Here is a 25000-nt window from a genome sequence, read left to right on the forward strand (position 1 = left end):
TCCAGAAATAGTGATTAGAGGATTCTGGATTTCCTGCTTATTCCCTCCTGATTTCGGGAATCCTTCAAACCGGGATTTTGGGAGAACCAGGGAATTTATTGAATGTTCCAGGAATTTTGCAACCCTACCTGTGCATGTGTTTGGAGGAAGGTGAATGGTTGCCAGAGAGGGAAAATGAGGAGAACAGGATGGGAAGGAGAGAGAGAGAGAGAGAGAGAGAGAGAGAGAGAGAGAGAGAGAGAGAGAGAGAGAGAGAGAGAGAGAGAGAGAGAGAGAGAGAGAGAGAGAGAGAGAGAGAGAGAGAGAGAGAGAGAGAGAGAGAGAGAGAGAGAGAGAGAGAGAGAGAGAGAGAGAGAGAGAGAGAGAGAGAGAGAGAGAGAGAGAGAGAGAGAGAGAGAGAGAGAGAGCTCCCTACATTATAGTGTCTGCTAAATAAAAGAGTAGGGGCTGATCATAACAACAAAAGAATAGGGGGGGTTGTTTAAAAGTGGACCCTTTCTGCTTACCGGCGTGATTTACATGTGGCGAAGTGCCGTGCCAAATAAGTAGCTAGCTAGCAGGGGATATTTATTGTCAGCCTGATGGGGATGTCAAGCCAACTCTCCCCAACATCTCCCCAGCTTTCAGAGAAGACCTTGCTTCAGGCACCACTACAGTAAACACGTACACCCACACGCCCAGCAAAAGGAACTCAAAAGTTATCTTTGGAAATGAATCAGTCCCTTTTTTTTCATGACATTAATTTGTAGGAAGGTTGAAATGAGCATTAGCTTTCATTGCCTTCAGAAAGTGTTCACAGCCGTTGACTTTTTCCACATTTTGTTGTTACAAGGTCAAAGTGAAATGAAATAACATTTGTCGTTTTTTGTCCACGACCTACACAAAATAATCCAATGTCAAAGTGAAATAAAAAGTCTAACATTTGTAAAACTTTTATGAAAAACAAAACGCTAATATATCATGATTACATAAGTACTCAACCCCCTGAGTCAATACACGTTAGAAATCACTTTTGGCAGCGATTTACATCTGTGAGTCTTTCTGGGTAACATTAGGCTTGTAGTGTAGCTATTGTGTTTGTGGCACCAAGGGCACACAGTACCAGTACAGACAGCTAGCTATCTGGTGCGTGCTGTTGGTTGGTTGGTGGACTGCGTGTGCCTTTTTTCCACGCAGCTGTCAGTGGGGCAGCATGGGATCTGTCAGCACAACAATCTACATCTGCACTCTCACTCTGTAACACACACCCAATACAACATCACTGTGGTGTGTCGGTGTGTGCAGGGGAGGGGGTCTTTGTGTGTGTGACTTTGTGCCTGTGCGAATATGTTGGTTAACATTTCCACCTGCTAACAGCCCTAGATGTCAATATTACTTATGTTGACTTATATGATATAGGCCTAAAAGTCTTTGTGTGTACTGCATGTGTTAAAGCAGATGTGTTAGCCTGTTGCTTTGTCAATAGAGGAGCAGTATAATGTAGGATCATCTCTACATATGTTCCACTACTGGAGATGTGGGGGGAATTTGAGCATGCCCCCCCTACCCCCCACCCCACCCCTCTAACCATGCTCATGTGAGTCTGTCAAACTAGTCCCCCACTCTGGGGATTCAGGCCTACAGCAGCCCCAACAGTCCCAGCAGCCCCAACAGTCCCAACAGTCCCAACAGTCCCAGCAGTCCCAGCAGCCCCAGTAGCCCCAGCCAAGGTAGCATATGTCCCATTTAGGGCTTGAATAAAGCCTGGCTTTTCTCTTGGAGGAGAGAAAGGCCCCTAAAAGTCTCTGGCTGTCGAAGGCACCTGTGGCTGTCTGACAGCTGAGCCCTCACGTTGCCAAGGACTCTTGTTCCCAAACCCTATTATGCCACGCTCAATCTGTGACGTGTGGTGTGTGTCTTTGTGTGTCTGTGTGTGTGCCTGCCGTTGGGCAGCTTGACAGTTTCTTTCAAATCAAAATAAAATGTTATTTGTCACATGCTTCGTAGACAACAGGTGTAGACTAACAGTGCTTAGTTACGGGTCCATTTCCAACAATGCCGAGTTAAAGATCAGAAAAAATATATCCACTGAGTATACCAAACATTAGGAAAATGTTGCTAATATTGAGTTGCACCTCCCCTGTGGTTGTGAGGCCAGTTGGACATACTGCCTAATTCTAATAAAACTACGCTGGAGGAGGCTTATGGTAGAGAAATTTAAATTAAATGATCTGGCAACAGCTCTAGTGGACGTTCCTGCATGCCAATTGCACACCCCCTTCAAAACTTAAGACATCTTTGGTATTGTGTTGTGTGACAAAAACTGCACATTTTAGTGGCCTTTTATTGTCCCCAGCACAAAGTCCACCTGTGTAACGATCATGCTGTTTAATCAAATTCTTTATATGCCGACACCTGTCTGGTGGATGGCTTATTTTGGCAAAGCAGAAATGCTCACTAACAGGGATGTGCACAAAATTTGACAGAAATAAGCTTTTTGTGCATATGGAAAGTTTCTGGGATATTTTATTTCAGCTCATGAAACGTGAGAAACACCACGTGTTGGGTTTATATTCATGTTCAATGTATATAGAAATAGTGACATGAGGTATAAATACACAGTGAATAAAGGAAACAAATTCTGAATAAAAATAACATGGCTATTTATAGGGAGTAGAAAATAGCATGGCTATGTACAGGGAGTACCAGCACATAGTCTATGTGCAGGGGTACGAGGTAATTGAGGTAGCTATGTACTGTACATATAGGTAGGGATAAAGTGACTAGGCAACAAGATATATACTAGAGCAGTAGCGTATGTGGGGAGTGTGAAAGTGTATGTTTGGGCGTGTGTAGTGTGTGTGGAAGTGTCAGTGTAAGTATGTGTGTGTGTGTGTGCATAGGGTCAGTGCAAGAGAGTTAGTGTAAAAAAGTGTCAATGCAGGTAGTCCGGTTAGCTATTTAGCAGAGTAGAAGCTGTTCAGAGTAGAAGCTGTTCAGGATCCTGTTGGTTCCAGACTTGGTGCATCGGTACCGCTTGCCATGTGGTAGCAGAGAGAACAGTCTGTGGTTGGGTGGCTGGAGTCTTCGACAATTTTTTGGGCCTTCCTTTGACACCGCCTGGTATAGAGGTCCTGGATGGTAGGGAGCTCGGCTCCAGTGATGTACGGTGCCATTTGCACTACCCTCTATAGCACCTTGTGGTCGGATGCCAAGCAGTTGCCATACACAAGCGGTGATGCAGACAGTCAAGTTACTCTTGATGGTGCAGCTGTAGAACTTTTTGAGGATCTGAAGGCCCATGCCAAATCTTTTCAGCCTACTGAGGGTGAAGAGGCGTTGTCGTGCCCTCTTCACGACAGTGTTGGTGTGTTTAGACCATGATAGATCCTTAGGGATGTGGACACCGAGGAACTTGAAGCTCTCGATACGCTCCACTACAGCCCCGTCGATGTGAATAGGGGCGGGCTCTGCTCTCCCGTTTCCTGTAGTCCACGATCAGCTCCTTTGTCTTACTGATGTTGAGGGAGAGGTTGTTGTCTTGGCACCACACTGCCAGGTCTCTGACCTCCTCCCTATAGGCTGTCTGTGATCAGGCCTATCACAGCCATGTCGTCAGCAAACTTAATGATGGTGTAGAAGTCATGCGAGACCATACTGTCGTTGGTGAACAGAGAGTACAGGAGGGAACTAAGTACGCACCCCTGAGGGGCCCCTGTGTTTAAGATCAGCATGGCGGATGTGTTGATGCCCTCAGGATCCAGTTTCAGAAGGGAGGTGTTCAGTCTGAGGGACTTTAGCTTAGGGATGAGCTTTGAGGGCACTATGGGGTTGAACGCTGAGCTGTAGTCAATGAACAGCATTCTCACGTAGTTGTTCCTTTTGTTCAAGTGGGAAAGAGCAGTGTGGAGTGCAGTAGAGATTGCATCATTTGTGGATCTGTTGGGGCGGTATGCGAATTGGAGTGGGTTCAGGGTGTCTGGGATGATGGTGTTGATGTGAGCCACGACCAGTATTTCATGGCTACAGATGTGAGTGCCCAGGGCGTGATAGTCATTTAGACAAGTTACACAGAGTGGGTGTTACAGACTGGGTCAGGGAGAGGTTGAAAATATCAGTGAAGAAACTTGGAGGCTGGTCAGCGCATGCTCTGAGGACGCGTCCTGGTAATTCATCTGGTCCTGAGCCCTTGTGAATGTTAACTTGTTTAAAGGTCTTACATCGGCTATGGCGAGCATGATCACACAGTCATCCGGAACAGTTGGTGCTCTCATTCATGATTCACGAAATGGTGCAAATGCTCAGAGAAATGGTGCAAATGCTCAGAGACATGGTGCAAATGCTCAGAGACATGGTGCAAATGCTCAGAGACATGGTGCAAATGCTCAGAGACATGGTGCAAATGCTCAGAGACATGGTGCAAATGCTCAGAGAAATGGTGTAAATGCTCATAATAGTGCCGTCCTCTTTTGCTTAGCTTACAAAAAACCCTGCTTACGTTAATTGGTGATAAACTCTCATATTTTTTGATACCCAAAGCCTTGGATATACTGTATAACGTAATATACTGTATTTTCCCATAATTGTTTCAACCATACTTTCAACCAGGGGTTGGAACCAAAATAATTTTCCAGTCGTTTTGTTCTGAACAGAACCCCAAAATGTTTTATTTGGTCCCACTGTTCCGACCAGCAAAATAAAGTTCTCAACATGTTCCAACCAAGAAAAAGTACTGGTTTATATTGTTTCTTTTTGTTCCTTTTTGAACCTGTGAAATCAAATTTTTTTTAAATTCTTTTACATTTAGCTCATTAAATGACTTGACCAATCAGTGCGGCTAGAGCAGGCAAGCTATTTGTTTACATGCGTGATGGACAGACGAGTGTGGCCTGTGGCGCAAGATGCAAAACATTTTTTTTGCAGGTAGAGAGCAGTGGAGGCTGCTGAGGGGAGAATGGCTCATAATAATGGCCGGAATAATGCAAATGGAATGGCATCAAATACCTGGAAACCATGTGTTTGATGTATTTGATACCATTCCACTGATTCCGTTCCAGTCATTACCACGAGCCTGTCCTCCCCAATTAATGTGTCACCAACCTGCTGTGGTGTGGAGAGAGTGGGTTGAGGAGGCTTGAAGCGCCGAGCATCTTGTTATGATATGCATTATCTGAATTGGGTCCACATAGTTATACCTAGGAGGAGGAACTTTGAATGTTCTTTGAGTTTGCTCGCTGTCAAGCTTGAGCTAGCTAGCTAACAAGCTTGTGTGTGCCCTGAGCGGCACCAGAATTAAAAATATGTCTTATCTTTTTGTAGTTAACCTCTATGGCCACCTACTCAACAGCCACTTTAAGCCTGTGGCGCGATTTTCAAAACCTTAAAAATCCTATTACTTCAATTTCTCAAACATATGACTATTTTACAGCTATTTAAAGACAAGACTCTCGTTAATCTAACCACACTGTCCGATTTCAAAAAGGCTTTACAACGAAAGCAAAACATTAGATTATGTCAGCAGAGTACCAAGCCAGAAATAATCAGACACCCATTTTTCAAGCCAGCATATAATGTCACCAAAACCCAGAAGACAGCTAAATGCAGCACTCACCTTTGATGATCTTCATCAGATGACAACCCTAGGACATTATGTTATACAATACATGCATGTTTTGTTCAATCAAGTTCATATTTATATCAAAAACCAGCTTTTTACATTAGCATGTGACGTTCAGAACTAGCATACCCCCCGCAAACTTCCGGGGAATTCGCTAACATTTTACTAAATTACTCACGATAAACGTTCACAAAAAGCATAACAATTATTTTAAGAATTATAGACACAGACCTCCTCTATGCACTCGATATGTCCGATTTTAAAATAGCTTTTTGGTGAAAGCACATTTTGCAATATTCTAAGTACATAGCCCAGGCATCACGGGCTCGCTATTTAGACACCCGGCAAGTTTAGCACTCACCATAATCATATTTACTATTATAAAAGTTTGATTACCTTTTGTTGTCTTCGTCAGAATGCACTCCCAGGACTGCTACTTCAATAACAAATGTTGGTTTGGTCCAAAATAATCCATCGTTATATCCGAATAGCGGCGTTTTGTTCGTGCGTTCCAGACACTATCCGAAATGGTAAAGAAGTGTCGTGCGCATGGCGCAATTCGTGACAATAAAATTCGAAATATTCCATTACCGTACTTCGAAGCATGTCAACCGCTGTTTAAAATCAATTTTTACGCCATTTTTCTCGTAGAAAAGCGATAATATTCCGACAGGGAATCTCCTTTTCGGCAAACAGAGGAAAGAATCACAAAGGCGGGGGCGGTCGGGTCACGCGCATAAGCCCAGAGTCCCTTGATCGGCCACTTGAGAAAGGCGATAATGTGTTTCAGCCTGGGGCTGGAATGATGACATTCTGTTTTTTCCCGGGCTCTGAGAGCCTATGGAAGACGTGGGAAGTGTCACGTTAGAGCAGAGATCCTTAGTAAAAGATAGAGATGGAAAAGAAGTTCAAGAAATGGTCAGACAGGCCACTTCCTGTAAAGGAATCTCTCAGGTTTTGACCTGCCATTTGAGTTCTGTTATACTCACAGACACCATTCAAACAGTTTTAGAAACTTTAGGGTGTTTTCTATCCATATGTAATACGTATATGCATATTCTAGTTACTGGGTAGGAGTGGTAACCAGATTAAATCGGGTATGTTTTTTATCCAGCCGTGTCAATACTGCCCCCTAGCCCTAACAGGTTAATAAATCCAATGTGAAACATGATAATTAGGCCTATAGGTCCCTTAACTAGCATTGGAAAAGTTAATCCATTCTTCTCTAGCTAATAAAAAATCTTTCCTTATCTTCTGACTCAAGCTTGTAACGTCAGCCTATGCATCAGATGGGGAGAGGCAGGTAGCTTAAACACCCACAAGCAAAGATTTTCAGGAAGACACTGGAATACATTTCTGAGTGACACAGTGAGGGCATTGCGTAGGCGTTTTGTTGTGGGACTAGAAAAAAATGCATGAAATGTAAAATAACGTTATTAACCAGTTCCCATGGTTTTAAAATAACGGTTTTGTTCCGGAACAGCATAGATCACTTTCGTTCCAGGTTCTGTTTCTGTTCCCTGAACCGGTTCCAGCCCCTGCTATCAACCATACAACCATACTATACTATACATCATTTTAACATTCCAATAGTTTCTAAATTAATATTATATCTGGGAAGTTATTTTAAAAAGCTTACTAAGCTGCTTTTTGGCTACAGTACAAACATTCTGGGCTGGAGTTACAATGGTGGCGATAGGCTAGATCTTCTAATGAACTGTTATCCTCTCATAATGCGCTTCAGGTTCAAACGTGAGACTTTAGTTAGTCATCTTGAGAGACTCTTTTAACCTCACACCAACCACAATCTCTCTACGCACCACTTCTCACTGGTTTCATAACTCCACAACTCTCTTTTCAGGATTCACACGGATCAGTCTTCTCACAGTTCATGAGACTTTGTTTGAAAAGTTGCATCTCTGTGCGTTCTCAACACTGAGGAGAAAAGGGGAACCTGAAAGCACAGAGGTCAACTTGTTGTTTCTCATTGATGTAGTATAAAAGGAAGTTTAAGAAGCCCCGCTGCCATTACATGCTTATCTGATGGAGTAAGACAGATACACAAACACACACACATACAAGGAACTCAGAGCACATTAAGAATGACCATACCACATGTGCTGGTTGGTCAGATGACTTATATTTTGCATTGCTGTCATTGTTGCTCTGAACGAAAATGTATTCAAATGAAGATGCTGTTGTTCTATGTTGAAACCAAATTGGAACTGAGTGGAATAAAAAACACCATGAAAAACATTCCCTACTCAATTCCTCATGTTGTTGATCAAAACACAAGTTAGAGATATACACTGCCAAGTCACAAATAAGCAACTTAATTATTATAATAATACTAATTATGTCAAAGTTTCTTTAGAAACATAAAAAAAACTAAATTTCATTAGAATTGTCTTTCTCATTGGACAAGGCCATCTCCCTGAAGTAGTCACCATGCAGTAGTGAGATGCACCTTTAGTCTCCGTAAGGATGCTAAGACCAGAGAGAGGCGTGGCTTATCCTAAGGCATCCACCCTCCCCCATCTTGTTATCCTGTAGCATGGGTTAGACTAGACTGGAGAGCCAATGAGCAGATAGCTTCTCCGCTCTGGCGGCAGCAGAGAGTTGGTGGAAACAGACATGGGGCTCTCTTCCTCTCTAAACCATAATGGAGGAAACTGGCTCGTCTAGTTTGTCCAGATTCTCCCTCTCCGCCTCCACCTCTTATTGGGACGTGCACTGCAAAACCATTCGTCTTTTTCACCTCCCCTTTTCTCTCTCATTCTCTCACTTCATCTTTCTCGGCCTCCTTCCTTTTTGCATCAGTCTGTTCCCCCACACCCTCTTGCTTTCTTTCTCTCTCTGTCTCTCTCCGCTTTTATCTGTCCCAGTTGTAATTGATATAGTGGGGATGCTGTCGTGTAGAGCAGGCAAAAAGTGATATCTCTCTGTGCCAACTGCTCTGGTCTCAAACCTCCAGGCTTTAGCACTTGTCTGTGCCTGTCAACCGCCCCGAGAACAGCACAGCAGCATTCTTACACACACACACACACACACACACACACACACACACACACACACACACACACACACACACACACACACACACACACACACACACACACACACACACACACACACACACCATAGTCACTGGCTGTAGCTCTACTCCACATCCACATCCTCATCCTGTAAACTTTATATTGTCTTCACAAGACTGTTCTCTAAATTCTCTGGGTTTGAGAAGAATTGCCTATCTTACATAAAAGAAAGCAATTTTAGGGTACTTACTAGCAGACGCTGTAGATGGCCGTAAGGTTCCTCCATGTTTTTAAAGTGTCTTAGTATGACAAGCAACGTAGGCTAACAGTTTTTGCCTGCTGATGAAACAAGGTGTTAAACCGCCAGCAGTAGCAAGCTGATAAGTGGACAGCTCAGTTTAGCTGCTTGCACCACTCTCAATTAGCACTGTTAATTCTGTTCTTTTATTAATGACATTGTTTTGGGGTGCAATGCATGTAGCAATAACACTTTTACACACACAAGTGTGTAGGCCTAATACAGCATACTTGTGACTTTTTTTAGACGTGTAGTGATCTGTAGCTAGTTATCTCTGGGGTTCTCTGTAGCTCAGTTGGTAGACGTGCAGTGATCTGTAGCTAGTTATCTCTGGGGTTCTCTGTAGCTCAGTTGGTAGACGTGCAGTGATCTGTAGCTAGTTATCTCTGGGGTTCTCTGTAGCTCAGTTGGTAGACGTGCAGTGATCTGTAGCTAGTTATCTCTGGGGTTCTCTGTAGCTCAGTTGGTAGACGTGTAGTGATCTGTAGCTAGTTATCTCTGGGGTTCTCTGTAGCTCAGTTGGTAGACGTGCAGTGATCTGTAGCTAGTTATCTCTGGGGTTCTCTGTAGCTCAGTTGGTAGACGTGTAGTGATCTGTAGCTAGTTATCTCTGGGGTTCTCTGTAGCTCAGTTGGTAGACGTGTAGTGATCTGTAGCTAGTTATCTCTGGGGTTCTCTGTAGCTCAGTTGGTAGACGTGCAGTGATCTGTAGCTAGTTATCTCTGGGGTTCTCTGTAGCTCAGTTGGTAGACGTGTAGTGATCTGTAGCTAGTTATCTCTGGGGTTCTCTGTAGCTCAGTTGGTAGACGTGCAGTGATCTGTAGCTAGTTATCTCTGGGGTTCTCTGTAGCTCAGTTGGTAGACGTGTAGTGATCTGTAGCTAGTTATCTCTGGGGTTCTCTGTAGCTCAGTTGGTAGACGTGTAGTGATCTGTAGCTAGTTATCTCTGGGGTTCTCTGTAGCTCAGTTGGTAGACGTGTAGTGATCTGTAGCTAGTTATCTCTGGGGTTCTCTGTAGCTCAGTTGGTAGACGTGTAGTGATCTGTAGCTAGTTATCTCTGGGGTTCTCTGTAGCTCAGTTGGTAGACGTGCAGTGATCTGTAGCTAGTTATCTCTGGGGTTCTCTGTAGCTCAGTTGGTAGACGTGCAGTGATCTGTAGCTAGTTATCTCTGGGGTTCTCTGTAGCTCAGTTGGTAGACGTGCAGTGATCTGTAGCTAGTTATCTCTGGGGTTCTCTGTAGCTCAGTTGGTAGACGTGTAGTGATCTGTAGCTAGTTATCTCTGGGGTTCTCTGTAGCTCAGTTGGTAGACGTGTAGTGATCTGTAGCTAGTTATCTCTGGGGTTCTCTGTAGCTCAGTTGGTAGACGTGCAGTGATCTGTAGCTAGTTATCTCTGGGGTTCTCTGTAGCTCAGTTGGTAGACGTGTAGTGATCTGTAGCTAGTTATCTCTGGGGTTCTCTGTAGCTCAGTTGGTATGGCATGGTGCTTCCAACACCAGAATAGTGGGTTCGATTTCTGGCAGCACCCACACATAAAAATTGTACGCACGCGTGGCTGTAAGTTGCTTTTGGATAAAAATGTCTGTTAAATGGCTTATATTATTAGATTATCGTCTGTAGCGATAACTTTGTCAGCACTTCTTTGCAACACCAAGCTTCTGTGATGGGTTTTATTTGTAGGTTAGGTTATTATGTGAATCCCCTCTTCGCCCTTTGCCCCACAGTAGCAGTGCCCCTCACCAAGGAGGTGTGAGTGTGAGATTCAGATACAGGAAATGGCCCTTTGTCACTTTGTCTGACAGCTGCATCACGTACGCAGCATGCACAGTGTTCCTGCTAAACTACACCTTCCTGTTGAACTGCACTCTGACACCGTCCTACTGGACTGCACTCTGACACCGTCCTACTGGACTGCACTCTGACACCGTCCTACTGGACTGGACTCTGACACCGTCCTACTGGACTGGACTCTGACACCTTCCTGCTGGACTGCACTCTGACACCTTCCTGCTGGACTGCACTCTGGCACCTTCCTGCTGGACTGGACTCTGACACCGTCCTGCTGGACTGCACTCTGACACCTTCCTGCTGGACTGGACTCTGACACCTTCCTGCTGGACTGCACTCTGACACCGTCCTACTGGACTGCACTCTGACACCTTCCTGCTGGACTGGACTCTGACACCGTCCTACTGGACTGGACTCTGACACCGTCCTGCTGGACTGCACTCTGACACCTTCCTGCTGGACTGGACTCTGACACCGTCCTGCTGGACTGCACTCTGACACCTTCCTGCTGGACTGCACTCTGACACCTTCCTGCTGGACTGGACTCTGACACCGTCCTGCTGGACTGCACTCTGACACCTTCCTGCTGGACTGCACTCTGACACCTTCCTGCTGGACTGCACTCTGACACCGTCCTGCTGGACTGCACTCTGACACCGTCCTGCTGGACTGCACTCTGACACCGTCCTGCTGGACTGCACTCTGACACCGTCCTACTGGACTGCACTCTGACACCGTCCTACTGGACTGGACTCTGACACCGTCCTACTGGACTGGTCTTTGACACCTTCGTGCTGGACTGCACTCTGACACCGTCCTGCTGGACTGCACTCTGACACCGTCCTGCTGGACTGCACTCTGACACCTTCGTGCTGGACTGCATTCTGACACCATTCTGCTGGACTGCACTCTGACACCTTCGTGCTGGACTGCACTCTGACACCGTCCTGCTGGACTGGTCTCTGACACCGTCCTGCTGGACTGGTCTCTGACACCTTCGTGCTGGACTGCACTCTGACACCGTCCTACTGGACTGCACTCTGACATCGTCCTACTGGACTGCAGTCTGACACCGTCCTGCTGGACTGCACTCTGACACCGTTCTGCTGGACTGGTCTCTGACACCTTCGTGCTGGACTGCACTCTGACACCGTCCTGCTGGACTGCAGTCTGACACCTTCGTGCTGGACTGCACTCTGACACCATTCTGCTGGACTGCACTCTGACACCGTCCTGCTGGACTGCAGTCTGACACCGTCCTGCTGGACTGCACTCTGACACCGTCCTGCTGGACTGCACTCTGACACCGTCCTGCTGGACTGCACTCTGACACCGTCCTGCTGGACTGCACTCTGACACCGTCCTGCTGGACTGCACTCTGACACCGTCCTACTGGACTGCAGTCTGACACCGTCCTACTGGACTGCAGTCTGACACCGTCCTGCTGGACTGCACTCTGACACCGTCCTGCTGGACTGCACTCTGACACCGTCCTGCTGGACTGCACTCTGACACCGTCCTGCTGGACTGCAGTCTGACACCGTCCTGCTGGACTGCAGTCTGACACCAAGCCACAGTTGGTCTCCTCGGAAGAGAGCACGTATGCAGGCCAGGGCGCACCTGTAGCATTTGATGTGAACAGGGTTTAAGATGCTTGCACACAGTGCAGTGACTAAATATGAATTTGAACCTAAAATGTCTCCTCCGCCCGGCCCCATGATAACTGCCTCTCTTTCTGCCTCTTAATTAGGAGCTCTTACCAGCCACTAATCTGATAATCTCTGTCCTGTCTCTCTCCCTCTCTACCCCCTCTTCCCTGCTTTCCTCGTCTCTCTCTCATCCATCCTCGTCTCCCTCCCTCCCTCCCTCCCTCCCTATCTCTCTAGCTCTTTCCTCTCTCCCTCTCTCTTATCCCCGTCTCTCATCCATACTTACTCGTCTTATCTGTCCTGTTTTAGCTAGCAATCTTCTCCTTCCTCCCTCCAGCTTTTCCTCTTCTTATCCATCCTTTGTTCTCTCTCTCTCTCTCTCTCTCTCTCTGTACTTTACCCTGCTCCCTCATCTTAGTCCCCCCCCCCACCCCCCCAAACCTCTTTTACAAAGTAGATAATCTGCCGGTGGCTCTGCACTGTAATGCCCTCTCCTTGTGTCCACCGATCCTTGTGTTTACCTCACCTATTACCAGAATACTCATCTGTCAACAGGCTTCAGTGCTAGCCTGCCATGTTGGAAACAATAACTGCCTTAATGAGAATGAGTGTCTTGGTTGGGCCTCCGATTTGCCTCGCCATCCCGCAGTAGGCCTATTTTTTAATGACTTGACTGAATCCCATCAGGTCAAAGGTCCATGGTTTCCGGGTTTAGCTGTGGGGCAGGATGTGTGTGTTGGTGCTCAGTGACATCGTGTGATAACAGCACACGGGAAGTTGTTTGATTTGTTTACAGCTTAACAAGACCAGAAACCAAAGTCTACCTGCTCCGCGTCTACACACACACACACACACACACACACACACACACACACACACACACACACACACACACACACACACACACACACACACACACACACACACACACACACACACACACACACACACACACACACACACACACACACACTGAATTGTGGCCCGCAATCCATCAGTGCATGCTTAGAAGGCTGTTGTTGTTTTTATTGTTGTGTGTGTTTGTACATGCAGACGACATGACTGTGTATTGACGGCGGTCTCTGTGCTCTCCCTGCAGTGTGATCAGTGGGTGCTGACACTCGAGGTGGGCAGGCAGGCCGTCGTCTCCCCCCCAGCCCTGAGCTCCGAGCCCAGACACCTTTTTGCCCTGGTCTCTCGACGGGTAAATATAAGGCTGTTTCTTCCCTCCCCCCTCTTGACCTCCTTCTCCCCTCTCTCTTTTACCTGCCTCCTTGCCTCCATCCCACCTCTTAATTCTTAAGTCCCCATACACTGAGGGCTGTGCTTGCACATTTTCAACCCCCGAATGTTAAGCTTCATTCTTCATTCAGCATGTCTACTTTTCTTCTTCTTTGATGCATCATCATCATCATCATCCTTTTTACATTTGCATATTTTCATAGCATATTTTCTTCCATTCTTGCGTTTTTTTTGTTGTTGACATAAAGCCACTGCTTTCTGTAGACAGAGATGGAGAACAGTAAAAGTTTAAGGCATTCTAAAGACTCATTTCGCCCTCATTACCGGTTTGGGATGAAATCGGCATTGTTTTTAGTCCATTGTTTTCCTTCAAGTTTCCTTACGTTTTTCAGGTATGAGCTATGTGCATGGCATGCTATCATACCATATCAACCCTCGCTTTATCTTTCTGTGCTTTTGTTGAGAAGAGGAGTCCTTTTTTCTCAATTCTTGGTCTCACACACCCCACCTCCACACCTGTGTAGGTAAGTCCCACAGATTCCACACACACAAACTTACTTTCAGTCACCGCTCTTTGCCTTATTGGCAGTATGTTATTCGCACCTCCCCCAGGATCGATGGAAGTCAAGACTGAACCATTTGATCAGTCCATGAGAGTCAAGACTGAACCATTTGATTCAGTCGATGAGAGTCAAGACTGAACCATTTGATCAGCTGATGGGAGTCAAGACTGAACCATTTGATCAGTCGATGGGAGTCAAGACTGAACCATTTGATCAGTCGATGGGAGTCAAGACTGAACCATTTGATCAGTCGATGGGAGTCAAGACTGAACCATTTGATCAGTCGATGGGAGTCAAGACTGAACCATTTGATCAGTCGATGGGAGTCAAGACTGAACCATTTGATCAGTCGATGGGAGTCAAGACTGAACCATTTGATCAGTCGATGGGAGTCAAGACTGAACCATTTGATCAGTGATGAGGGTGTTTTTTTCTTCTGCCTACATGTTTTACTAATCTGTCAGTTCTGTTAGGTGTTATATTTAGACCTAGGTATAGGCTACTGACATTATTGTATTTACGTATTTTTTGCAGCTGCAACATTACTTAAGGGTAAATCATTTAATTGTAAAGGGGCCTATAAATGTCAACATCCTGGCATTAGACTGGTGCATTTTGAAATCACTTGATGTGTGTGAAGAGACAGAGTAATTTTGCATCAGAGAGAGAGAGATAATTGGCTGGGGTATTGGTCCTGACTAGCCTTAGCGGAGTTGCCAACAACCGGATGTTCCGTTTTTCAGGGATACAGCTATTTTCAACCTAGCTTCCTTTTCCGTTGAAAACCAGATGTGGAAACTCAGCTCAGGCGTTTCTCTTATGCCTGCTACGTTAGGTTATGTCCCGGCAGACATTTTTCATGGCCACATGTTTTTGTGGTTGGTTGATTAGAATCCAGATCATTGAGAGAAATGCCATTACTTTATTTCTTTATAGGGGTGGATCAGCTTTAATATTGCAAATAGATTGTGGCTTCTATCAATGTAATTGTCTGTATCATTTCCAATCCCCCATATATTTCAAAAATATATAAACTCAGCAAGAAAAGAAACGTCCCTTTTTTTCTGCAGATTCTCTCAAGCTCTGTCAGGTTGAATGGGGAGCGTCGCTGCACAGCTATTTTCAGGTCTCTCTAGAGATGTTCGATCAGGTTCTAGTCCAGGCTCTGGCTGGACATTCAGAGACTTGTCCTGAAGCCACTCCTGCATTGTCTTGGCTGTGTGCTTAGGATCGTTAGCCTGTTGGAAGGTGAACATTCTCTCCAGTCTGAGGTCCTGAGCACTCTGTAGCAGATTTTCATCAAGGATCTCTCTGTACTTTTCTCTGTTCATCTTTCCCTCGATCCTGACTAGTCTCCAAATCCCTACCGCTGAAAAAACATCCCCACAGCATGATGCTGCCGCCATCGTGCTTCACCGTAGGGATGGTGCCAGGTTTCCTCCAGACGTGGCGCTTGGTAATCAGGCCAAAGAGTTCAATCTTGGTTTCATCAGAACAGAGAATCTTGTTTCGCACGGTCTGAGAGTCCTTTAGGTGCTTTTTGGCAAACTCCAAGCGGGCTGTCATGTGCCTTTTACTGAGGAGTGGCTTTCGTCTGGCCACTCTACCATAAAGGCCTGATTGGTGGAGTGCTGCAGAGATGGTTGTCCTTCTGTAAGGTTCTCTACAGAGGAACTCTGGAGCTCTGTCAGAGTGACCATCGAGTTCTTGGTCACCTCCGTGACCAAGGCCCCTTTCCCCCGATTGCTCAGTTTGGCCGGGCGGCCAGCTCTAGGAAGGGTCTTGGTGGTTCTAAACTCCTTCCATTTAAGAATGATGGAGGTCACTGTGTTCTTGGGGACCTTCAATGCTGCAGACATTTTTTGGTGCCCTTCCCCAAATCTGTGCCTCAACACAATCCTGTCTTGGGGCGCTAATGACAATTCATTCGACCTCATGGCTTGGTTTACTGTCAACTGTGGGATCTTATATAGACAGGTGTGTGCCTTTCCAAATCACGTCCAATCAATTGAATTTACCACAGGTGGCCTCCAATCAAGTTGTAGAAACATCTCAAGGATGGTCAATGAAAACAAGATGCACCTGAGCTCAATTTTGAGTCTCATAGCAAAGGGTCTGAATACCTAAGTAAATAAGGTATTTTTTTTTCAAATCTTTTTTTAAAAATACATTTGCAAAAATGTATAAAAACCTGTTTTTGCTTTGTCATTATGGGGTATTGTGTGTAGACTGATGAGGAACATTTTTTATTTAATTTATTTTAGAATAAGGCTGTAACGTAAGAAAATGTGGAAAAAGTCAATTTCTCTGAATACTTCCCGAATGCATATTATTTTAAATAGTAAAACATTTATATTTTCCTTACATTTCTTTCCCTAACCCTAACATACCATCCCTAATTGGACAAAACTAACTGACAACAACACTTAGGCTTCTACTTCCAGGTTATACATACTATATACATTTTACGGACACAGAATACTGTACAATAGTTGTCTTTTGTTTGTTTTTAGTCCCATCGTTCAGCTACCCTCATCCCCTCCCATCTATCTTTTTGATTTCTATTTGCCATATAATGTTCAACTGTGCTGTGATGTTTCACAAAAGTTCTGAACCATTCTATTTTCATAGTTTCTACAGATTGTAAATGAAGATTAACAGTGAGCTAGCTGTGTGAGCTAGATGTGTGTGTGTGTGAGGAATAATCCCTGAGGGGACAGCTTCCTTTCTACAGAGGCTGATGCCCCTCCCTCCCTCCCTCCCTCCCTCCCTCCCTCCCTCCCTCCCTCCCTCCCTCCCTCCCTCCCTCCCTCCCTCCCTCCCTCCCTCCCTCCCTCCCTCCCAGCCCCATCAACACCACTCTGATAACTGATCTCTACTCTGAGTAGTTAACTGGTGTTTTTAGCTAGCTCACATTGCTTCTTTGGAGTCCCAGACGAAGGTAATATATTGACCTGAACACAACACATGGGAAGATAGATACTGTCAAAGTTTGGACACATTATTTTTGACCTAAACACAGCCATATAGCCTAACCTTGCGCTCGTTAAGCATTTCACCCCTGGGTGTAGGCTAACCTTACCCTATTATAGTAACCCAATAGAAAAAGAGGAGGAAGCAACTGAAAGAGAGATGAAGAGAGACAGCTAGAGAGGCAGACAGGAGACGATGGAGGGGAAGGGAAAAACAGCCACAAGATGATTGGCGATGGATTGAGAGGAAGAGGAAGCAGATGAAGAAAAGAGTCTCTGTCCATCCCTAAATGCCTTCACCCCTTTCCTTACCTCTGTAATGTAAACAGTACTGTACCAACATGCTGAGCTTTGCGCTGTGGGAGGGAGCTAGAGGCAAGGAGCTGGATGTGCTGTGGGTGGTTGAAAGTGCGTATGAATTATCTTTACTTGTTGTATCTGTGTTTGGGTGAGTAAGAGCAACAAGTCAGGGTAGGGTAGCCAGAGAGATGGGAGGGAGGGAAGGGAAGCAGGGAAGATGGGTAATAGCAGCTGAGTGTGAGCTGAAGGAGGGAGGGAGCGAGGGAAGGAGGGGGGACCGGAGGAGGAGAGAAAAGCAGACGACGGGGGGAAGGGTGGTCCTCTAAAAACTCACAAGAAGTAGTGCGGGAGGGAGAACACTCTTCATCAATCAGACACACAAACACGGCAGAGAGCGGGAAGTGGAGAGCTCTCCACGTGTTGCTTCCTGTTCTGATTGAGGCGAGCGCGTCATGCTCTGCCACTTTGTCTAAACGCCAGCCAGTTAGTTCACATCCACACAGGCAGGCCAGGCAGACCCACTGTACTATACTGTACTTTACTGTTCTATCACACACACACACACACACACACACACACACACACACACACACACACACACACACACACACACACACACACACACACACACACACACACACTCAGTCTTGTATAACTAACCTTGTGCGGACACACAATTCAGTCCCATTCAAAATCCTATTTCCCCTAACCCCCAACCCTAACCCTAATCTTAACCCGAAAACTAAACCTAACCCTAGCTCCTAACCCTAACACTAATACTAACCTTAACCCTAAAGCCCTTAGAAATAGGGAACGTTGACTTCTCATGGTGTCAGGAGGAGAGAGACTGTTAGACCTTTAAGAGGGAACGTTGACTTCTCATGGTGTCAGGAGGAGAGAGACTGTTAGGAGGGAGGTAATAAATAGCCAACATATGGTCACGGATCCCTCTAGCTCTCCCTCCCTCCCTCACTTCTCCCTCTCCAGCCTTGATATAGAATTCCCCCTCTCTCTCATACACACACACACACACACACACTCACAGACACACTCACAGATACACACTCATCCTCTCGCGAGATAACTCTTCACTACACCCCGTTGGAATGCTTTGAAAATGCGTTGTTGCTTCCTTCCTCTTATCTCCCTCTAATCCTTGATTTGATCACTGATCTGACAATGACTGGACTGGGTTACTGCGCCTGCTTCTCGCTATCTCTCTCGCTCTCTCGCTCTCTCTCTCCTCTCTCGTTTATCTAGCTAGCTAGTCTGGAAGGACCAAAAGGGCCAAAAGGTGAATGGATTATTAACAATACAGCTTTGTTAGTGCAGGGATGAAGCAAATCTCCCCACTGTCTGCTTTGAAGAGCATGTGTCAGTTTTGGCAGTTTGGCTCGCGGCCCATTGTCTATCAATCTATATAACGTATCAGTCACTGAATTGTAGCCTGAGCAGGTGGCTCAGTTGATCAAGGTGAGGCAGTGTTAGCCCTGGTTTTAACACCTTTTAATATTTCAATAAAGTAATGGAGAATGAAGGGTGGCTTTAAGGCAGTGGAAACGTGTCACCCGCCCACTCTAGAACAAGTGATTTGTCACCAGCGTTACGTCCACACACAGGTGTCCCCTCTAGCCCACCACCCCTCTGACCTTGTCATGTGACTGATGCTGTTGCCAGATTGGTGGCTGACTGACTGTGTGGAAGGGGGTAGTGGGTGTCATATTTAGGTCATCATCTTTGGTTGCTGCAAGTTGATTGATTGAGAATACTTTCACGTAGTGCTTGAAACCTAAAACAAATTGCTACAGTTTCCAATAATCAATGGGAAGAATTGATTGCTTAACCTAATACTTCTATTAATCAATCCAACTTCATGAACTGAGCTTGTTACATGAGTAAGATAAAATATAAATATATAAAAGAACACGACAATAAAGTGTTGCAAATAAAATGCATCAACCGATACAGATGTTTACAGATTCAGGTTAAACCGAGTGACAGATGTTTACAGATTCAGGTTAAACCGAGTGACAGATGTTTACAGATTCAGGTTAAACCGAGTGACAGATGTTTACAGATTCAGGTTAAACCGAGTGACAGATGTTTACAGATTCAGGTTAAACCGAGTGACAGATGTTTACTGATTCAGGTTAAACCGAGTGACAGATGTTTACAGATTCAGGTTAAACCGAGTGACAGATGTTTACAGATTCAGGTTAAACCGAGTGACAGATGTTTACAGATTCAGGTTAAACCGAGTGACAGATGTTTACTGATTCAGGTTAAACCGAGTGACAGATGTTTACAGATTCAGGTTAAACCGAGTGACAGATGTTTACAGATTCAGGTTAAACCGAGTGACAGATGTTTACAGATTCAGGTTAAACCGAGTGACAGATGTTTACAGATTCAGGTTAAACCGAGTGACAGATGTTTACTGATTCAGGTTAAACCGAGTGACAGATGTTTACAGATTCAGGTTAAACCGAGTGACAGATGTTTACAGATTCAGGTTAAACCGAGTGACAGATGTTTACAGATTCAGGTTAAACCGAGTGACAGAAGGTGACAGATCAGGTTAAACCGAGTTACAGAAGGTGACAGATTCAGGTTAAACCGAGTTACAGAATGTGACAGATTCAGGTTAAACCGGGTGACAGAAGGTGACAGATTCAGGTTAAACCGAGTAACAGAAGGTGACAGAAGGTGACAGATTCAGGTTAAACCGAGTTACAGAAGGTGACAGATTCAGGTTAAACCGAGTGACAGAAGGTGACAGATTCAGGTTAAACCGAGTGACAGAAGGTGACAGATTCAGGTTAAACCGAGTGACAGAAGGTGACAGATTCAGGTTAAACCGAGTTACAGAAGGTGACAGATTCAGGTTAACCGAGTTACAGAAGGTGACAGATTCAGGTTAAACCGAGTTACAGAAGGTGACAGATTCAGGTTAAACCGAGTTACAGAAGGTGACAGATTCAGGTTAAACCGAGTAACAGAAGGTGACAGATTCAGGTTAAACCGAGTAACAGATGTTTACAGATTCAGGTTAAACCGAGTGACAGATGTTTACAGATTCAGGTTAAACCGAGTGACAGATGTTTACAGATTCAGGTTAAACCGAGTGACAGATGTTTACAGATTCAGGTTAAACCGAGTGACAGAAGGTGACAGATTCAGGTTAAACCGAGTGACAGAAGGTGACAGATTCAGGTTAAACCGAGTGACAGAATGTGTACAGATTCAGGTTAAACCGAGTGACAGAAGGTGACAGATTCAGGTTAAACCGAGTAACAGAAGGTGACAGAAGGTGACAGATTCAGGTTAAACCGAGTTACAGAAGGTGACAGATTCAGGTTAAACCGAGTGACAGAAGGTGACAGATTCAGGTTAAACCGAGTGACAGAAGGTGACAGATTCAGGTTAAACCGAGTTACAGAAGGTGACAGATTCAGGTTAAACCGAGTTACAGAAGGTGACAGATTCAGGTTAAACCGAGTTACAGAAGGTGACAGATTCAGGTTAAACCGAGTTACAGAAGGTGACAGATTCAGGTTAAACCGAGTAACAGATGTTTACAGATTCAGGTTAAACCGAGTAACAGATGTTTACAGATTCAGGTTAAACCGAGTGACAGATGTTTACAGATTCAGGTTAAACCGAGTGACAGATGTTTACAGATTCAGGTTAAACCGAGTGACAGATGTTTACAGATTCAGGTTAAACCGAGTGACAGATGTTTACAGATTCAGGTTAAACCGAGTGACAGATGTTTACAGATTCAGGTTAAACCGAGTGACAGATGTTTACAGATTCAGGTTAAACCGAGTGACAGATGTTTACAGATTCAGGTTAAACCGAGTGACAGATGGTGACAGATTCAGGTTAAACCGAGTTACAGAAGGTGACAGAAGGTGACAGATTCAGGTTAAACCGAGTTACAGAAGGTGACAGAAGGTGACAGATTCAGGTTAAACCGAGTGACAGAAGGTGACAGATTCAGGTTAAACCGAGTTACAGAAGGTGACAGATTCAGGTCAAACCGAGTTACAGAAGGTGACAGAAGGTGACAGATTCAGGTTAAACCGAGTGACAGAAGGTGACAGATTCAGGTTAAACCGAGTTACAGAAGGTGACAGAAGGTGACAGATTCAGGTTAAACCGAGTTACAGAAGGTGACAGAAGGTGACAGATTCAGGTTAAACCGAGTTACAGAAGGTGACAGAAGGTGACAGATTCAGGTTAAACCGAGTTACAGAAGGTGACAGAAGGTGACAGATTCAGGTTAAACCGAGTTACAGAAGGTGACAGAAGGTGACAGAGAAGAGTAAAGAAGAGAAGGAAGGGAGTGTGAGAGATGATGGAGGGAAGAGGGAGGGGCCCGGCCAGGCAGGCAGGCAGACAAAACAAGATGGAGAGAGACGGAAGGAGAGGGGGAGAGCAAATGGAGGTGGGAGGATTCTGCGAGAGGAAGGGAGTGCGAGGCGGCCCAAGGATCGACAAGAGGAGGGGAGAGAAGAGAAGAGGCATTCTTGTTTGCCGCTGTTTGGCACAGTGTGGCAAATTTTCCATCTCTGTGTGTTACTGCCACACTCTCTCTCTCTCACACACACACACACACACACACACACACACACACACACACACACACACACACACACACACACACACACACACACACACACACACACACACACACACACACACACACATATGTTTCTCTCTTGACTCCCACATTGTGACCTCCCCTGCTCTTTTTTACAAGGATGTGCAAGAATGTCAGGATGTCAGGGTCGGGCAGCACGGTGTGTGTGTGTGTGTGTGTGTGTGTGTGTGTGTGTGTGTGTGTGTGTGTGTGTGTGTGTGTGATGGGGAGATATGGTTGGGGGGTGTCAAAGCCGGAGTGAGAGTGATGGCTGGGAACAGATGTAGTAACAGCAGCCTCTGCTGCCCCCCTTCAACCGTCCTCTCCACACACACACACACACACACACACACACACACACACACACACACACACACACACACACACACACACACACACACACACACACACATGCATGCACACCTCTCCTGTAACACGCACTACTCTCTCTCTGTGAGCGTGTGTTGGAATCTCCAAACAAGTGCAACAGTCTGCTCCAGTCGCCTGCTCTGAAAACATCACAAACCTAGCCCAACCATTGTGCAATCTCTCTCTCTCTCGCTTTATTCTCTCCCTCTGCCTCATTTCTTCAACTGACCTTTCTATGCCTTGGTATCTCTACCGTTCTCTCCTTATCCTCCCTATATCTTCTCCCCCTCTTTCCTTCCTCCATCTATCCCTTTCCTTCAAGCCTTCCCTCCTCTCCTTCCCCGTTCCCGCCATCTGTTGCAGTTCATTTTAGCAGGCCATAAAAAGTGCTGCCCAAGGGTTTGATCCACCAATCAGAGTGTGGGATGGGGGGGGGTGATGCTCGGCTAATGAAATAAAACAAATCCACGGCTAAGCTTGAGATCTGCGGTTAGGAAGGTTCACAACACAACCCCATACCCCCCCCCCCCCCCGACACACACACACACCCATGGCAAACCAACCCCCCACTATTCGATATGACCACACTACTTGTATTACTAGTTAGTGCTGCTACTCCATTGGCTACTGAAGGCTACTTACTCCACAATACTAGTTTTAGTCCAGTAGCTTTCATTCATTTGTGCATGATGCAATAATCTAGTTAGAATTGGCCCAGTAAGTCTGTGCATGGTGTTACTTGCAACACCAGGGAGGGTTGTTTGTTATATCCTGCATGACTCATTTTTGTCAATGAAAAAAGACAAATATGTTGTACATAGGATGCAGTAACGGTAAGACATGTAGTGAGAGGCACGCAGACACACACACCCCTCCCACCCTGTCAGAGGGGACCGTAACACTGCACCTGCTTAGGCCATGTTACCGTCTGTGATGTCACTAAAAAACATAACCAGCCTTTACCACTCTCTCTCACCCACTCTTTCCCCCTCTCCTCCTTTTGCCCTCCTTCCTCTCCTCCATCTCATCTCGTATTTGTCTATCTCTCTGCTACTCCAGTGTCCGTTTCCCAGACCCCTGTTCCCTTTCCTCTCCTCTCTGTTCTCGCATCATCCCAACTCCTGTCCTCCATCCCTTTCTTTCCCACTCCCTTTTTCACTTTGGGTTTCTGAGTGACTCACACTAAACCGATGTAGAGGAATGAGACATGTAGAGACTAGAACACGCACTCCACCCCTCCATGAGGAGGAGGAAGTGGCCTGGACCATAGAGGAGCTTCCTGTGGGGCTGTGAACGGAAAGCCGCAATTAACAGGCGGGGGGACTTCTGACTACCTCTCTCTTTCTCTCCTCCCTCTTCTCTTTTTTGCTTATTCTGCAGTTGTATCTCTCCTTATCTCCTCCCCCTCTCGCTACCCCCTCTTTCTATCTTTCTTTCCTTCCTCTTGCATCCTCCTCTCCTCTATTTTGCCCTCCCTCCCTCCCTCCCTCCCCCCTCCCTCCCTCCCTCCCTCCCTCCCTCCCTCCCTCCCTCCCTCCCTCCCTCCCTCCCTCCCTCCCTCCCTCCCTGTCCTTTAACTGTTTCTCAGTCACTGTCTGTATTAGTTGGCGCTCCATAGCCAACTAACTACCTTATTCATAGTTAGGGATGTGTACAGGATACAGGATGGGCCTGGGGGGTAGTACAGAAAGCACCAGTCCAGCATGGAGTTGGAGAGATTAGCTCCCCAAACCCTCCCATTGGGGACTGGGCGCTCCAAGCAACAGGGTGTGGAGAGAGGATGGGGAAGCCAAGGGATTGAACCTATGCGTATTTGGGTGAGTGGGTATCAGTGGAGGCTGGTGAGGGGAGGACGACTCATAATAATGTCTGGAACAGAGCAAATCGACCCTTGTGTTTGATATAATTGATACCATTCCACTCATTACACTCCAGCCATTACCACAAGCCTGTCCTCCCCATTAAGGTGCCACCAACCTCCTGTGGTGGGTAGTGGTGTGGGGGCTTATGGGGTTACTTGAATCCATGGACCATAGACACTATTGGTGGCCTGCTGTGATTGGTTTGTTACTAGAGAGAAGTAGTTTTGCAATGCTGAGAATGGAAGGAAAGAAATACGGTTTCTATCCTCCCTCCCTCCCTCCCTCCCTCCCTCCCTCCCTCCCTCCCTCCCTCCCTCCCTCCCTCCCTCCCTCCCTCCCTATGTCCCTCCCTCCCTCCCTCCCACCTCCCTCCCGCCCTCCTCCCTCCCTCCCTATGTCCCTCCCTACGTCCCGCCCATCCCTCCCTCCCTCCCTCCCTATGTCCTCCTACGTCCCTCCCTACGTCCCTCCTCCCTCCCTCCCTCCCTCCCTCCCTCCCTCCCTCCCTCCCTCCCTCCCTCCCTCCTCCTCCCTCCCTCCCCTCCCTCCCTCCCTCCGTCCCTCCCTACGTCCCTTCCTCCCTACGTCCCTTCCTCCCTACGTCCCTTCCTCCCTACGTCCCGCCCTCCCTACGTCCCGCCCTCCCTACGTCCCTCCCTCCCTACGTCCCTCCCTCCCTA

At 46.3% G+C, this 25000-nt stretch overlaps 1 protein-coding gene across 3 annotated transcripts in view; it reads left to right on the forward strand.

The window, feature by feature from the left end:
- Positions 1-25000, forward strand: part of LOC106579554 (ras-responsive element-binding protein 1) — a 79337-nt gene that overhangs the window by 24796 nt on the left and 29541 nt on the right. Inside the window, exon 2 of one of the 3 annotated variants that reach the window (XM_045702700.2) lies at positions 13467-13571. The exons of the other annotated variants lie outside the window; for them this stretch is intronic. The gene's annotated coding sequence lies outside the window, so the exon portion shown is untranslated. The remainder of the gene's footprint in view (positions 1-13466; positions 13572-25000) is intronic. 3 annotated transcript variants of the gene reach the window in all.

Source organism: Salmo salar, chromosome 19 (genome assembly GCF_965601325.2).
Source record: "Salmo salar chromosome 19, fSalSal1, whole genome shotgun sequence".
Taxonomy (NCBI): Eukaryota; Metazoa; Chordata; class Actinopteri; order Salmoniformes; family Salmonidae; genus Salmo; species Salmo salar.